General features: G+C 42.4%; 1 pseudogene; it reads right to left on the bottom strand.

Moving 5' to 3' along the window:
• Window positions 1-2,872: 2,872 nt before the first annotated feature.
• On the bottom strand, window positions 2,873-3,555 carry LOC132644090 (uncharacterized; annotated as a pseudogene).
• Window positions 3,556-18,682: the final 15,127 nt, after the last annotated feature.

The following is an 18,682-nucleotide window of genomic DNA, read 5'->3' as shown; positions in this document are numbered from 1 at the left end:
GAACTGATTCAAGCTCCGAAGGCAAGTCCAATTCATAAGCTACTTGTCCCACCTTACGAATAATTCTATAGGGTCCAATGTAGCGGGGACTCAATTTCCCTTTGCCAAATCTCATCACTCCCTTCATTGGCGATACCTTCAAAAATACCCAATCATCAACCTGAAATTCCAAGTCTCGCCGGCGATTATCCGCATAAGATTTTTGACGGCTTTGGGCTATCAACAATCGATCCCGGATCACTTTGACTTTTTTTACCGCTTGCTGAATCAATTCCGAGCCTACTAGCTGTACCTCTCCTATTTCAAACCATCTAATTGGGGACCTACATTTCCTTCCATATAGGGCTTCATACGGAGCCATTTGGATACTGGAATGGTAGCTATTGTTGTAAGCAAACTCAATAAGGGGTAAGTGATCATCCCAGCTACCACCAAAATCTAATACACATGCCCACAGCATATCCTCCAAGGTCTGAATAGTACGTTCGGCTTGCCCATCCGTCTGTGGATGAAATGTCGTGCTAAGCTTCACCTGGGTACCTATACCTTCTTGAAAGGACTTCCAGAACTTGGTTGTGAACTGTGCTCCTCTATCTGTAATAATGGATAATGGAACACCATGAAGTCGCACAATTTCTTTGAGATACAATCTCGCATAATATTATGCGGAGTATGTGGTTCTGACTGGGAGACAGTGAGATGCCTTTGTTAATCTGTCCACAATTACCCATATAGAATCATACTTGCCTTGGGAACGGGGCAATCCTATAATAAAATCCATATTGATAACTTCCCATTTCCACGTAGGAATTTCCATCACTTGCAATAACCCTCCTGGCTTCTGATGTTCGATCTTTACTTGCTGGCAATTTGGACATTGGGCTACAAATTCTGCTATGTCTCTCTTCATGCCATCCCACCAATATATCAATTTGAGATCGTGATACATCTTTGTTAAACCCGGGTGAATAGAATACCGAGAGTAATAAGCTTCTTCCAGAATTCGTCAGCGCAATTCTGCAACATTCGGAACACATAGCCTGCCATGGTATCTAAGGATCTTATCCATCGAAGTTTTAAATGGAGATCTCTCTTTTTCATGAAATGTGTCCCTATAGTGGCTCAACTGCGGATCTTCATACCAACGCTCTTTCACTTCCACATTCAGAGATGAAACTATGGAATCATTAATACCAATCCCTGCACTACCTGAATCAATTACGCGCACTCTAAAATTAGCTAGCTGGTAAAGCTCATGAATCATTTCTTTCCTTTCCGGAGGAACTTCACATAAACTGCCCATTGATCGGCGGCTAAGTGCATCAGCTACTACATTTTCTTTTCCAGGATGGTACAAAATATTCACATCATAATCTTTCAACAATTCTAACCACCGCCTCTGCCGCAGGTTTAACTCCTTCTGCTTGAAAATGTACTGAAGGCTTTTATGATCGGTATAGATGTCAACATGTACACCATACAAGTGATGTCTCCATATCTTTAATGCATGAATAACTGCAGCTAAAGGAAACTACTTCTCAAGTAACGATCCAATATATTTCACGAATTATAAATAATAGCAAGTTTATGTTATTTAGCCTCGGATAATGACTCTAAATTAACTTCTCCCGCAGATTAACTAGACTACCCAATTGAAGATCCTTCAAGCAATTAGGAGCATTAAGAACACCCGAATATGGCTACAAGTGGTATCGCCTATTCCTAGGTCAATTTCCATTAGATGAGGGTTAACGCCCCAAATTCATGTTAATTATTCTATCCCAACCCCGTTCTTCCTCTTCCGAGTTTCAAACAAAGTAAATGGGCAAGTCCTAGGGTTAGCTACTCCCTTGAGAAACGTTCAAGAACAAGAATAATTAAAATAACAATAACTTACCTGATTAAGAATAATGCCGATGAATAAATAAGCATAACAAGAGTATCAATCTTAATTTTCACCAAGAAATTCCCATAAACAAGGATTAAACAAAAGAAAGAATATTTATGTAGGAACCCTAGCCTCCAAACTTGAGTTTTATGCCAAAGATAATTTTACAATGCTCCCAGTTGGCTCTTTAAAGGAACTGGAATAGTAAAAATCGTCAAAGTCCAAGTTCTGCTCGGACTAGGCCGAAAATCCTTCAACGCGAACGCGCCACGTGTCTGCGCGAACGCGTGGCTGAACATCTCTTACTTCAGCGCGAACGCGTGACCTGCTAGCGCGAATACGCAGAGTCACTGACACGCTTGGGCGCGAACGCATGGATTACCTGCGTGAACGCGCAGAGTAATTTTTCACAAAAATTTCCAGAATCTCTAGTTGTTTCCAGTGATCAACTTTTTTCCTCTTTTTCGCTTGTTTTCCACACTTAGGCTCTAGGGACCTCGTATTACCTGAAACATAATAAAAACCACGTAAAATCACATAGACTTTCTTAAAAACAAGTAAAACTTATAGCCGAAAAGCATCGATTGTGGCGTAAAATCACGCCACATCAACACCCCCAACATAAAGTATTTGCTTGTCCTCAAGCAAGCCATACAAAACAACGACTCAATCTAAACCAGCTACCCCTTGGTTGGCTAGTATGATCTGCCGAACATCACACAAACCAAAGAGGTTATAGCCACCCAACTAAGCACATAACTGAAAAGCAGTACAAGCGATCAAGAGCATGTGTTATTTGGTTTTCTTACCCAAAGGGAATGCAGAAACGAGCTAGAACCAAATTAAGTATTCAAAATGTACATATTTCACAGAAAGATAAACTGGTTACATTAAATTAACAAAGTGCCAGCATCTACAGATCACCAAAGTTAGAAGAAACTTCAAAGTGAGTGCAGAGTTGACATATACACATGCATAAAATCTGACAGCCACATTAGCATCGGGCCAAGACTGAATCCATTCTTTAGCCCAACAAATAAATGAGCACAAGAAAACCAACAAGTAAGAACATAAACTTGAGATTGCTATCTGCTTGTACTTGGGTTGTGTCTTGAGCATTACGAACAAGTGACCCGTGATATGCAGGAGTATATCCAAAAGGGTAATTTGATGTGGTAGGATACGCTGTCAGACCAGGAAATCCATGAAACTGGAAGCTGAGTAATGAAGGGAGCAATCAACCAAAACCAGCGGACATTGTAAAGTTACCGAATCATGAGGTTGTTGTGGGAAAAAAATCCTCCCAATCCTTCCATATGACAAAATCCTCCATGATTATGAAAATTATTTGGTTCAGGTTGAGGAGCAGTTTCAGGTCGTTGTCCTGCATGTCTATTAGGAATTTCAAGGCCGGGGACTGGTTTTGATATGGGATCAGTAGAAGTCCTTCCTCTGCCATAAAGAGGAACTAATTTCTCCCCTTGAATAAGGGATTTACAAACAGGGCATTCATGGCACTGTGAGTGAAGACGTAACCATCTATAAAGGCATGGCCAACAGTAGAGGTGACCACAGAGAGTCACAATGGGATCTTGAGCTAATTCAAAACAGATGTTGCATTCAAGATCATGTTCGTCATCATAATCCCCCTTCGTAAAAGGAGACATGTATATGCTAATATGGATGTTAACATACAAGTTTCTTGTCACGACCTGGCTAGGGGGCCGCGACGAGCACCCGGTGCTACCCCACCCGAGCACCCCCTTATCGTACATAGCATAACATCTAGGTGAACCATAAATCCATTCGTGCTTTTCTTATCGTTAATCATATTGATCCCATTAGATGACCATCATCATTTAACATATCATAGGCATCTATGCCACATCATAAGTACAAGGCCAACGAGGCCAACAAAAGATATACAAAACATGCGCCGACATGGCCGAACATCTCTACCCACATACACATGACTACGAGCCTCTAAGAGTATGACATATCGTATGAGCGGGACAGGACCCCGCTATGCCCATAATTATATACACAAAAGAATAAGTACCCAAAAGCTACGGCTTCGAAAGAAATGGAGCTCTGCTATGCAATCTCTCAATAAGCAGCTATGGATCAAGTCTGTCTCCCTGTGCACCTGCGGGCATGACGCAGCGTCCACAAACAAAAGGACGTCAGTACGAAGAATGTACTGAGTATGTGAAGCATGATCAACATCAATATAGAAGCATAATAGATATCATATCAAAATAGTATAGGAGGGGAGACAGTAATATCATCATCATCATGTCGCTTACTTGCATACGTCGTCGTTCGTATCCCATAATAATACTCGTACCATACTTGTGCTCATATTCGTATACATGTCCTTATTCGTATTCTTATACATAGTCTTATCACATTCATATTCATATTATATACATAGCCATACACTTATATACATACATAGCATTTACATAGCATACCCGACCTCATAGGATCGGTGTTTCATACATACTTAGCCAACCAAGGCTCAAGATCATACATACCTGGCCCTACCAAGGCATCAGGGTTATCCGTACCTTCTGCAGAAGTGCGCGCGCATTACGTAATCATATACATACTTTATACATAGTTATATACATATAGTCTTACCCGGCATCATAAGCTCGGGGTCTTATCATAGCCCTTCATAGGCACACATATACATATATCATAGCTCGTAAGCATCTCTAGTCTCATTTTACTCTCATCATCATTACCATCCTCATCATTATCGTTACATTTACATTATAGACTTAGTCGTCATACGAGGAACGTAGTATAATCATAGTACATATCAAGGGTCGTGAGCTTATGAGCTCGGAATGTCAACCATGTGAAGACAACATACTCATATAGAGGAATTTAGGAATTTGGCCAAGAACCGTGCCTTATGAAAGAAGGGTTAGGCTTACATACCTTTCCGTCGAACTATTCTACACTTGCACGTTCCCTTCCAATGCTAGCGTTTATACCTTCATTAATATCATAACAATGGCCATTAGTCATTCACATTATCCACATTATCTAGATTCCTCAATTTGCCTCTAATTCACCCACATTCATGGTCATAACACCCATCTTCGTCCATTCGTCTAAAGTGTTTAGTTCATGATCTTAATACCATTTATAACACATTCATATCACAACCCAACAACATTCATAACTCAATTCAAACTATTTCTCAAAAAGTCACTATTAATCATTCATGACCTAGTTGACCACATTTTCTACAATCCATGTATTTTAATTCTCCAATACCTTAAACATCTTGTAAAAATCATGAATCTTACCTTAGAAGTCGTAGGAACAAGCTTTGGTTGATAATACTCTTCTTTGAGCAAAACCCTAGTTTTTCTCCATTTGTATTTCTTGACTTGGATGATCCTTGATGATTCCCTTATCCTTGATTCACTTGTCTTAATGTAATTGATGGCTTATAATCCTTGAAAACCCATATAATAAATGTAGAGAGAAGTTCTAGAGAGAAGTGGTGTAATGTTGTAATGAAATAAAATAAGTCTTGATCCTCATATTTAATGAATTGGAAAATCTGTGCTGGGTGAACAGTGGTCATCCATGGAGGTTTACGGTCCGTATTTCAGTTTACGGACCGTCCCTCGTGGTCGTCTTTAAGCTTAAGCAGGACCAGCAACTTTGGCCTGCATGCATGGTGATTTACGACCATGGTTATTTACGGTCCGTCCACCAGGTCGTGTTTAGCCATTTCCTCGCTGGCAGAAAGTTGAAGTTGGGCATGCCAGTTTACGACTTCAAGTTTACGGACCGTATTGCACTTTACGGTCCGTATTTTGCACTATACGACCACTGGGCAGTTTTGCCAACTTTCAATTTTTCTCATTTCTCGACTTTTCATCCTAATCATTCTCGTCCATTTACGCACCTTGATCATGAAACATTATACACTAACACTCCTCGCACACATCATTAGTTCGTTCACTTGCGTACCAACGGGAAATTTTCCGAGGTGTAACATTCTACCCCCCTTAAAGGCTTGGGGAATTCTATAAAAATTTCGCCAGAGTTTCCTCTGTAATGTGGCACTACCACCCTGTCACAACAACCCATAATAACAATGCCTCACAGGGCAATAATACAACAGCACTAGAAATTTGGCCACACACGACCTGAATGTATAAAAGGGAAAACATGCATACCTTATGATTTTGACGTCTCATCTTGGACTTCTTCCAAGGGCCGAAATAAATGTGGGTATTTGGATCGCATATTCTCTTCCGCTTCCCATGTCATTTCCTCTCGATTGTTATTTCTCCACAGAACTTTAATTGAGGCCACTTCTTTGTTCCTAAGCCTCCGTACATGCCTATCTAATATGGCAATGGGCATTTCATCATAAGTTAACTTTTCTGTCACTTGAATATCATTCACTGGGACGATCCTTGTAGGATCTCCAACACACTTCCGGAGCATCGAGACATGAAATACTGGATGGACTGACTCCAAATCTGGAGGTAGATCTAGCTCATAGGCCACTTTGCCTATTTTGCGCACAATTTCGTATGGCCCAATATACCGGGGACTGAGCTTCCCCTTTTTGCCAAATCTCATCACGCCCTTCATCGGCGACACTTTCAAGAATACCCAATCTTTCACTTCGAACTCTAAGTCTCTTCGACGATTATCCGCATAGGACTTCTGACGACTTTGAGCCGTTAGCAACTGATCTTGTATGAGCTTAACTTTCTCTATTTTTTGCTGGACCAAGTCTGGCCCTATCAACTTAGCTTCTCCGGTTTCAAACCACCCAATTGGGGATCTACACTTTCGCCCATATAGAGCTTCATACGGTGCCATTTGAATGCTAGAATGATAACTGTTATTGTAAGCAAACTCAATGAGTGGCAAATGGTCATCCCAATTTCCTCCAAAATCTATCATACATGCCCGTAACATATCTTCAAGAGTCTGAATAGTACGTTCAGCTTTCCCATCAGTCTAGGGGTGAAATGCCATGCTAAGGCTGTCAAGACCCGGCTAGGGGCCGCGACGGGTACCCGGGGCTAACCACCGAGCACCGCTCTTCTTAATACTCAATTACTCATTAAATACTTCTTTCAGAATTTATAGACGAAACATGTGAAAATCATACTTTACAAGAAACATACTTGCTTTACATATATTTGCCATACGGCTATCAAGATAGTATATACATATAGTAATATCTTGTGGAACCATCTAACCCACACTGCACATCTACGAGCCTCTACTGACGTGCTATACAATGGACGAAAACAAGACTCCGTCATGCCCCAAAATGGATATATATATATATGTACGTATACACAAAAGAAATCACAAGCACCTCCGAACAATGGAGTGCTCTCAACAGCTGACTGCCCCTATGGCTCTGGATCTAGCTCGTCGCCTTGTCTACCTGTGGGCATGAACACAGCGTCCAAAGAAAAGGACGTCAGTACGAACATTGTACTGAGTATAAGAGGCATAAATAATGAAGAGAGAAACAATAACAACCTAATGAACATCAAAGTGAACATGTGAAGCTGAATCATAATCATAGGAAGGATGATGCATGCTGTCTTACTCATACTCTTTATCATATCATGTATACATATCATGCAAGCTGCCCGTCCATGTCGGAACGGTGTGATCACCAATAATATAAGCCCGCGTCCGGGGTACCATCTCATGCCGCCCACTAGTGGTGTCTGCCCATGCCCAAGAGGGTCATGGTGTATCCGTGTAGCCGCCCGCCGAAGCGGTGTCTGCCCAGCCAACTAGGCGCGGTGTAAATGCAATCATGACATGCTTAACATAAAATACTTATCATCATATACTTTTAAAAACATGCTTATCTTATCATAATACATGCGTGAGCTCATGATCATTTGTACTCTACCGGGGTGACGTAAGGTCGTGATCCCCCGATCTCTTTATGGAGCAATTTCTGACATTCTGCCTCACCTCGAAGGAATTAGTACATGAGGTGAGTGTAGACAATGAGGACATAATAATCGCTTTAGCATTATCATATCATATCTATTAGCTCATGGAAAGAAGGGGATTTTTATGCTATGGGATTCATGCCATTTGAAGAAAGGGACTAGCCTCACATACCTTGGTCGCTTAGCTAGAATACCGTTCACTTGCCCTTCTGCAATATCGCGTCGTTACCTTCATAAGGGAATTCGAATTATCGTTAGTTAGTGGGCTATAAGAACGCGTCGCTATTTTCTAAAGAAAATTGGGCAGCACTTCCTTTGTTTATTCTACTTTTCCCATCGTCTATATCAATTCCCAACATTCACAATAATACCCACAACATTACCACCAACAACCATCATTCATATCGACTCATCACATTTCACCATTTTCCTCCAATTTTTCCATAATTTCCTACCTAGCTTATCATCGTGTTTTCACACCTTTAATACTTATTTCATGGTAAAATCATCATTTCTAGCATATTCATAACCTTAACACTTCAACTTATATGATTCAATTCCATCATCACTCAATGGTGGCACTATTCACCCATTTTTCTATTGTCTTCCTACAATTCAAGCTTTTCCTATGTTTCTAACACTTAAATAACTTAATAAGGTCATGAAACATACCTTGGATGGTGATTGAACAACCCTTGAGTTGAAATGCTTCGCTCCAACAAAACCCTAGGTCCTCCTTCTAGGAATTTCTTGACTCAAATAATCACTTTTGATGTGTTCTTGCACTAGGTTATGGTGAATTGATGAATTTGATCTTAGATTTCTACTTGTGTTCTTGGTTTGGGAGAGTGTAGAATATTCTAGAGAGAGAGAGGATCGTGTAGTAGAAAGTGGGAATGAAGAAAATGAGACTTGGATCATATTTTATAAAATTCAACTTCAGTCCCGATGTCATTATACGGTTCGTTATACGGTCCGTATAAATTTATACGGTCCGTATAACTGGCCGTAAAATGGACCCAGAGATCACCCCTTTCTGTAACCATTTGACGATCCATTTGACGGGCCGTATAATCGTTATACTGTTCGTATAATTCACCGTAAAATCGACCTTCTTTCAACCTCATTCTGTGACACTTTGACGATTCATTTTACGGACCGTCAAACCGTTATACGGTCCGTATAGTACACCGTAAAACTCACCCTTCAGCCAGCCTCTTCTGTGACACTTCTACGGTCCGTATAATGGACCGTAAAACACTTTTACGGTCCGTATAATGGACCGTATACTCCCAGTTCACTGAAGCTTATTTTCTTGACTTGGTCTCATTTCCGATCCTTATGGAACCTTCGTAAAAGTTGTTCAACTCCTCGATACCAATCTACGGGACCTTATTACTTGCCTTCAAAATGCCACACACATATTTTATCCTTATTATCCTATTTTTCACATGCTTACGGAAAATTTCCGGGGTGTAACATTCTTCCCCCCTTTTGGAACATTCGTCCTCGAATGTTAAATACTCGAGATTCTACAGAAATTTCGCCAGAGTTTCCTCTGTAATCTGGCACTATTAACCTATCACAGCAACCCATAATATCATTTCCCCACATGGCTATATTACAATATCAATACATCTATGGTCACACACGACCAACATCATAGAAATAAAGCGTACATACCTCAATTCGTCGTTGCTTCATGTCTAGTCTCTTCTGGGATTTGAAACAATTGGGGGTACTTGGACTTCATCTTTTCTTCCGCTTCCCAAGTCATTTATTCTCGATTATTGTTCCGCCATAGAACTTTGACTAATGCTACCTCTTTGTTCCGAAGCCTTCTCACTTGTCTGTCTAGAATAGCAACAGGTACCTCTTCGTATGTTAGCTTTTCTGTCACTTGCACATCTTCTACCGGAACAATCCTTGTGGGGTCCCCTATACACTTGCAGAGCATCGAAATATGAAATACTGGATGAACTAATTCAAGCTCCGAAGGCAATTTCAATTCATAAGCTACTTGACCCACTTTACGAACGATTTCATAGGGTCCCATATACCTGGGACTTAGTTTCCCTTTCTTGCCAAATCTCATCACTCCCTTCATCGGCGACACTTTCAAAAACACCCAATCACCAATTTGAAATTCCAGGCCTCGTCGGCGATTGTCTGCATAAGACTTTTGGCGACTTTGGGCTGTTAGCAATCGATCCCAAATAATCTTGACTTTTTCGACCGCTTGTTGAATCAGGTCGGGACCTATTAATTGTGATTCTCCTATTTCAAACCAGCCAACTGGAGATCTGCATTTTCTTCCGTACAAAGCTTCATATGGAGCCATTTGAATACCGGAATGGTAGCTATTGTTGTAAGCAAACTCAATGAGGGGTAGATGCTCATCCCAACTACCACCATAATCCAGCACACATGCTCGTAGCATATCTTCCAGGGTCTGAATAGTACGCTCGGCCTGCCCGTCGGTCTGTGGGTGAAATGTCATACTAAATTTGACTTGGGTACCTAGGACCTCTTGAAACGACTTCCAAAACTTGGCTGTGAACTGTGCCCCTCTGTCCGTAATAATGGCTAAAGGAATTCCATGGAGTCGCACAATTTCCTTTAGATATAACCGGGCATAATCTTCCGCCGAGTACGTAGTTCTGACTGGGAGAAAATGAGCTGATTGCGTGAGCTTGTCCACGATCACCCATATAGAATCATACTTCCCTCGTGAACGGGGTAATCCTACAACAAAATCCACATTGATGGTTTCCCATTTCCACATAGGGATTTCCATGGCTTGTAACAACCCTCCTGGCTTCTGATGTTCTGCTTTTACCAGCTGGCAATTTGGGCATTGCGCTAAAAATTCTGCTACATCCCTCTTCATGCCATCCCACCAGTATATTAGTTTGAGGTCATGATACATCTTAGTTGCACCTGGATGGATAGAATATCGGGAATGATGTGCTTCCTCTAAGATCCGTTGGCGCAAATTTGCCACATCCGGCACACATAGCCGGCCTTGATATCGTAGAACTCCATCCATGGAAACTTCAAATGGAGACTTTTCCTTCTCACAAGATAGGTCTCGGTAACGGCTTAGTTGAGAATCTTCATATTGTTGTTCCTTCACTTCTGCATTTAAAGATGAAACTGTGGGGTCATTAATGATGATACTTGTTTTACTCGAATCAATTGCACGCACTCCAAGTTTGGCTAATCGATAAAGCTCACACACCATTTCTTCCTTGTATGAGGTAATTCCACATAAACTACCCATCGATCGACGGCTAAGCGCGTCGGCTACCACATTTGCTTTTCCGGGGTGGTACAGGATATTTACATCATAGTCCTTCAACAATTCTAACCACCGTCTCTGTCGCAGATTCACCTCCTTCTGCTTAAAGATGTGTTGGAGACTCTTGTGATCTGTATATATATCGACGTGCACTCCATACAAGTAATGCCTCCATATTTTCAAAGCATGAATAACTGCAGCCAATTCAAGATCATGAGTTGGGTAATTCTGTTCATGTTTACGCAGTTGTCTCGAGGCATATGCAATAACCTTGCCATGCTGCATTAATACACATCCTAATCCCATGCCGGAAGCATCACAATATACCACATAGCCATCTGATCCTTCGGGAAGTGTTAACACTGGGGCGGAAGTCAACCTGCCTTTCAATTCTTGGAAACTACGCTCACAAGCGTCGTTCCATTGAAATTTTGCCGACATTTGAGTTAACTTCGTCAAGGGAGCTGAAATGGAGGAAAACCCCTCTACGAATCTCCTATAGTATCCTGCCAAACCCAGGAAACTACGAACTTCTGTCGGTGTCGTAGGCCTTGGCCAAGTTTTCACAGCCTCAATTTTCTGAGTGTCGACTCGGATGCCATCACCTGAAATAATATGGCCTAAAAATGCCACAGATTTAAGCCAAAACTCGCACTTTGAGAACTTTGCATATAATTCTCGGGCTCGGAGAACGCCAAGGATAATCCTTAAATGATCTGCATGTTCTGATTCTGTGCGAGAATATACCAAGATGTCATCGATGAATACTATCACGAAGAGATCCAAAAATGGTCTGAACACATTATTCATCAAGTTCATGAACACTGTCGGGGCATTCGTTAACCCGAACGACATTACTCGGAACTCATAATGGTCATATCTCGTCCTGAAGGCAGTCTTAGGGATATCTGCTTCCCTGATTCTCACCTGATGATAACCCGATCGCAAATCTATCTTGGAGAACCATTTAGCGCCTTGCAATTGATCAAACAAATCAACAATTCTGGGAAGAGGGTATCTATTCTTTACTGTCACCTTATTCAATTGCCTGTAGTCGATACACATTCGCAGAGATCCATCTTTCTTCTTTACGAACAAGACTGGTGCTCCCCATGGCGATGAACTAGGCCTTATAAACCCTTTCTCGAGTAGATCCTTCAACTGTACCTTTAATTCCTTCAACTCTGCTGGTGCCATTCGGTACGGAGGAATAGAAATAGGCTCGGTGTCAGGTAATACATCGATAGCGAAATCAATCTCCCTTTCTGGAGGAAGACCTGGGAGTTCATCTGGGAATACGTCTGGAAATTCGTTTACCACCGGAACTGTTTGAAAAGTTGGCGGCTCTGCCTCGATATCATGAACTCGAACTAGATGAGAAATGTAACCCTTTGCTATCATCTTCCTCGCCTTAAGGTAGGAAATAAACCTACCCTTTGGGGATGCAGTGTTACCTTTCCATTCAAGTACGGGTTCTCCCGGAAATTGGAATCGGACCACTTTCGTCCGGCCAATCAACATTAGCATAGCATGACGCCAACCAGTCCATACCCATAATTACATCGAAATCGACCAAATCTAACTCAATCAAATCGGCTCTAGTCTGGCGGTCACACATAACAACGACACAATTTTTGTATACTTGTTTTACTATCACGGGTTCACCAACCGGAGTAAGTACCTCAAAGGGCTTAATTGACTCAAGCCTCGCCCCAATGCAACCAGCAACATACGGAGTAATATAAGAGAAAGTAGAGCCTGGATCAATCAAGGCATACACGTCACGGGAAAATATAGTCAATGTACCTGTGACAACATTTGGGGAGGACTCAAGATCCTGTCGCCCGGCTAAAGCATATACGCGGGGCTGAACAGCACCTGAAGTGGATACTCCCCCTCTACCTCTGTCTCTACCTGCTGTAGTCTGAGAAGTCTGTGTTGTCGGGCGTGCTGAAGAAGAACCCACTGTTGAACCTGTGGGCTGAGTCCCCGCTCTGCCTCTCGCGGAAGGACAATCTCTCATAAGGTGACAAACCTGCCCGCAGGCGTAACATGCATCTGAACCCTGACGACACTGCCCGGAATGCAATTTACCGCACTGACTGCACCGCGGTACTGGAGGTCTCCGCTGACTGAAATCTCCCCTGAACTGGGAATCTGAGGCTCTCGAACTCTGGCCATGTCCTGGCTGAAAAGAACGATCAACCCTCCTATCTGGGAACCTAGAAGGGGCACTGGTCGCTGACTGACCTGAGTGCCTAGAATGCATCTGCCTCGACCCCCCTCTATATTCGCTACTTGTTCCCATCGATCTAGACCTTTTTCCTTGTCTCCTGTAACTGTCATAATCACTTCTCTGTAATTGTCGTCGTTCCTCAAGATTCTGTGCATGGGCCTGTATTCGGGAAATATCCATCCCATCTTGCAAAGAGGCCGTCAAGCATTCTCTGAACAAATGTGGCCCCAAACCACTCACGAATCTGTGCACACGATCGCCCATATCGGCTACTATACTCGGAGCATACCTGGCCAGAGAATTGAATTGCATACTATACTCTCGGGCACTCATGTTCCCTTGTTTCAAATTCAGGAACCTGTCCGCTCTAGCTCAGCGAGTCTCGGGTGGCAAGTAATGACGAACAAAAGCATCCGCAAATTCTTGCAAAACCGGAGGGGGTGCATTTTCTCCCCTTGATGTCATCCAGTTGTTATACCATAGCACCGCCACATCGTGGAGTCTATAAGAAGCCAACTCTACGGATTCTGTCTCGGAAGCATGAATAATCTTTAGGGTTCTCATCATATCATCAATAAAGTTTTGCGGGTCTTCATCCGGCTTAGACCGAAAGAACTCCGGGGGATTTAGAGTCATGAAATCACGGGCTTTTGTACTATCTGAACGATCACTCGGGCCCGTACTTTGTCGTTGTGCCTGGGCGGCAAACAACTGAGTCAATAAGTGTATGGCCTCGGTCACTTGTTGACCCGAAGCAACTGGTGGAGGAACCAGAGCCGAGGCTCCTCCTTGCCCTTCTACATTAGGCAATGCCTCATTTTGGGATTCACCCTCTTCCACATTCGCCGAAGGCTCTCTTTCTGCTCATTTCTGTGTCGTAGCTTTGCCCTTCTGGGCAGCTGTAGCTTTCCCCTTTGGCGGCATTCTGAAATCATAACACACTTTTAGAAAAGAATAAAATCCTACACACGGCTCTATCGCACGATCTCTGAAAAGAAAGATGGTCATTTTTCTAAATGCCTTGTAGCCTCCTGTTTATTGATGCGGCGCGCTACACACCATAAACAAGACTCTACTGGACACGGCTCGTAGACACTTCCTAGGACTGAACTGCTCGGATACAACTTTTGTCATGACCCGGCTAGGGGCCGCGACGGGTACCCGGGGCTAACCACCGAGCACCGCTCTTCTTAATACTCAATTACTCATTAAATACTTCTTTCAGAATTTATAGATGAAACATGTGAAAATCATACTTTACAAGAAACATACTTGCTTTACATACATTTGCCATACGGCTATCAAGATAGTATATACATATAGTAATATCTTGTGGAACCATCTAACGCACACTGCGCATCTACGAGCCTCTACTGACGTGCTATACAATGGATGGAACAAGACTCCATCATGCCCCAAAATGGATATATATATATATATATATGTACGTATACACAAAAGAAATCACAAGCACCTCCGAACAATGGAGTGCTCTCAACAGCTGACTGCCCCTATGGCTCTGGATCTAGCTCGTCTCCCTGTCTACCTGTGGGCATGAACACAGCGTCCAAAGAAAAGGAAGTCAGTACGAACATTGTACTGAGTATAAGAGGCATAAATAATGAAGATAGAAACAATAACAACCTAATGAACATCAAAGTGAACATGTGAAGCTGAATCATAATCATAGGAAGGATGATGCATGTTGTCTTACTCATACTCTTTATCATATCATGTATACATATCATGCAAGCTGCCCGTCCATGTCGGAACGGTGTGATCACCAATAATATAAGCCCGCATCCAGGCCTCCCGCATCCGGGGTACCATCTCATGCCGCCCACTAGTGGTGTCTGCCCATGCCCGAGAGGGTCATGGTGTATCCGTGTAGCCGCCCGCCGAAGCGGTGTCTGCTCGGCCAACTAGGCGCGGTGTAAATGCAATCATGACATGCTTAACATAAAATACTTATCATCATATACTTTTAAAAACATGCTTATCTGATCATAATACATGCGTGAGCTCATGATCATTTGTACTCTACCGGGGTGACGTAAGGTCGTGATCCCCCGATCTCTTTATGGAGCAATTTCTGACATTCTGCCTCACCTCGAAGGAATTAGTACATGAGGTGAGTGTAGACAATGAGGACATAATCATCGCTTTAGCATTATCATATCATATCTATTAGCTCATGGAAAGAAGGGAATTTTATGCTATGGGATTCATGCCATTTGAAGAAAGGGACTAGCCTCACATACCTTGGTCGCTTAGCTAGAATACCGTTCACTTGCTCTTCTGCAATATCGCGTCGTTACCTTCATAAGCGAATTCGAATTATCGTTAGTTAGTGGGCTATAAGAACGCGTCGCTATTTTCTAAAGAAAATTGGGCAACACTTCCTTTGTTTATTCTACTTTTCCCATCGTCTATATCAATTCCCAACATTCACAATAATACCCACAACATTACCACCAACAACCATCATTCATATCGACTCATCACATTTCACCATTTTCCTCCAATTTTTCCATAATTTCCTACCTAGCTTATCATCGTGTTTTCACACCTTTAATACTTATTTCATGGTAAAATCATCATTTCTAGCATATTCATAACCTTAACACTTCAACTTATATGATTCAATTCCATCATCACTCAATGGTGGCACTATTCACCCATTTTTCTATGTCTTCCTACAATTCAAGCTTTTCTTATGTTTCTAACACTTAAATAACTTAATAAGGTCATGAAACATACCTTGGATGGTGATTGAAAAACCCTTGAGTTGAAATGCTTCGCTCCAACAAAACCCTAGGTCCTCCTTCTAGGAATTTCTTGACTCAAATAATCCCTTTTGATGTGTTCTTGCACTAGGTTATGGTGAATTGATGAATTTGATCTTAGATTTCTACTTGTGTTCTTGGTTTGGGAGAGTGTAGAATATTCTAGAGAGAGAGAGGATCGTGTAGTAGAAAGTGGGAATGAAGAAAATGAGACTTGGATCATATTTTATAAAATTCAACTTCAGTTCCGATGGTGTATGCTTTTCGCGGACGACATAGTCCTGATCGATGAGACTCGTAGCGGAGTTAACGCTAAGCTGGAGGATTGGAGACATACCTTGGAGTCTAATGGATTTAAGCTGAGTAGGACCAAGACAGAGTACTTAGAGTGTAAGTTCAGTGAGACACCCCAGGAGGTTGGCGTGGAAGTTAGGCTTGGTGCTCAGGCCATCCAAAAGAAAAGTAGTTTCAAGTACCTTGGGTCTATCATGCAAGGCAGCGGGGAGATTGATGATGATGTCACACATCGTATTGGGGTAGGGTGGATGAAATGGAGGCTAGCTTCAGGAGTGCTATGTGACAAGAAGGTGCCACCACAACTGAAGGGCAAGTTCTACAGAGTGGTGGTTAGACCGGCTATGTTGTATGGGGTGGAGTGTTGGCCAGTTAAGATCTCTCACGATCAAAAGATGAAAGTTTTCGAGATGAGAATGTTGAGATGGATGTGTGGGCACACTAGGAGCGACAGGATTAGAAATGAGGCTATTCGGGATAAGGTGGGAGTGGCCTCGGTGGAAGACAAGATGCGGGAAATGCGACTGAGATGGTTTGGGCATGTGAAGAGGAGAGACATAGATGCCCCAGTGTGGAGGTGTGAGAGGTTAGCCATGGATGGTTTCAGAAGAGGTAGGGGTAGGCCAAAGAAACATTGGGGAGAGGTGATTAGACAGGACATGACGCAGTTACAGCTTACCGAGGACATGACCTTAGATAGGAAGGTGTGGAGGACCCACATTAGGGTAGAAGGCTAGTATATAAGTCTCGTTATCTTTCCTTATTAGTAGGCGCATTAGCGCATTATAATTTCTTGTGCTTTGATTTATGTTATTAATTGCTACTTTCTGTACTTTGACTACTCTATTTTATCTGTGCCGCTTTCGTGATTTGCATTTTCATATCGCTTTGAATTCCTTGATTATCCTGTTTTACTGTGTCGCTTGCATTATTTCATTGCAATATCGTTTTAAATCTTTTAACCTTATCTGACCCCCTTTTTATGCTTCTATTGAGCCGAGGGTCTCTCGGAAACAGCCATCCTACCTTGGTAGGAGTAAGGTCTGCGTACATTATACCCTCCCCAGACCCCAAGATGTGGGATTTCACTGGGCTGTTGTTATTGTTGTCCCGATGTCATTATACGGTTCGTTATACGGTCCGTATAAATTTATACGGTCCATATAACTGGCCGTAAAATGGACCCAGAGATCACCCCTTTCTGTAACCATTTGACGATCCATTTGACGGGCCGTATAATCGTTATACGGTCCGTATAATTCACCGTAAAATTGACCTTCTTTCAACCTCATTCTATGACACTTTGACGATTCATTTTACGAACCGTCAAACCGTTATACGGTCCGTATAGTACACCGTAAAACTCACCCTTCAGCCAGCCTCTTCTGTGACACTTCTACGGTCCGTATAATGGACCGTAAAACACTTTTACGGTCCGTATAATGGACCGTATACTCCCAGTTCACTGAAGCTTATTTTCTTGACTTGGTCTCATTTCCAATCCTTATGGAACCTTCGTAAAAGTTGTTCAACTCCTCGATACCAATCTACGGGACCTTATTACTTGCCTTCAAAATGCCACACACATATTTTATCCTTATCAGCCTATTTTGCACATGCTAACGGAAAATTTTCGGGGTGTAACAAAGGCGCACTTGGGTCCCTAAACCTTCTTGGAAAGACCCCCAAAACTTGGCTGTAAACTGAGTTGCTCTATCGGAGATAATAGATACCGGAACGCCATGGAGTCTCACTATCTCTTTAAGATAAAGCTTGGCATAATCTTCTGCCACATAGGTCGTCCTGACCGGTAAGAAATGAGCTGACTTTGTGAGTCTATCCACAATCACCCATATGGAATGATACTTACGTCGAGAACGGGGTAACCTTGTAATGAAATCCATATTAATCACTTCCCACTTCCAAGTTGGGATTTCTATAGCTTGCAATAAGCCACCCGGCTTTTGGTGCTCGATCTTCACTTGTTGGCAATTTGGACACTGAGCTACGAATTCCGCTATATCTTTCCATTCCACCAATATATAGACTTAAGATCGTGATACATTTTCGTCGCTCTGGGGTGAACGGAGTAACAAGAACAATGAGCTTCTCTCAAAATCTGATGGCGTAGACCTGCCACATCGGGAACACATAACCTGCCTCGACATCGGAGAACTCCGTCTTCCGAAATGTCAAATGATG

The sequence above is a fragment of the Lycium barbarum genome, chromosome 6 (assembly GCF_019175385.1).
Source record: "Lycium barbarum isolate Lr01 chromosome 6, ASM1917538v2, whole genome shotgun sequence".
NCBI classification, from domain to species: Eukaryota; Viridiplantae; Streptophyta; class Magnoliopsida; order Solanales; family Solanaceae; genus Lycium; species Lycium barbarum.
Note: the sequence above shows the minus strand (reverse complement) of the source record. Positions and strands in the feature narration are given on the sequence as shown.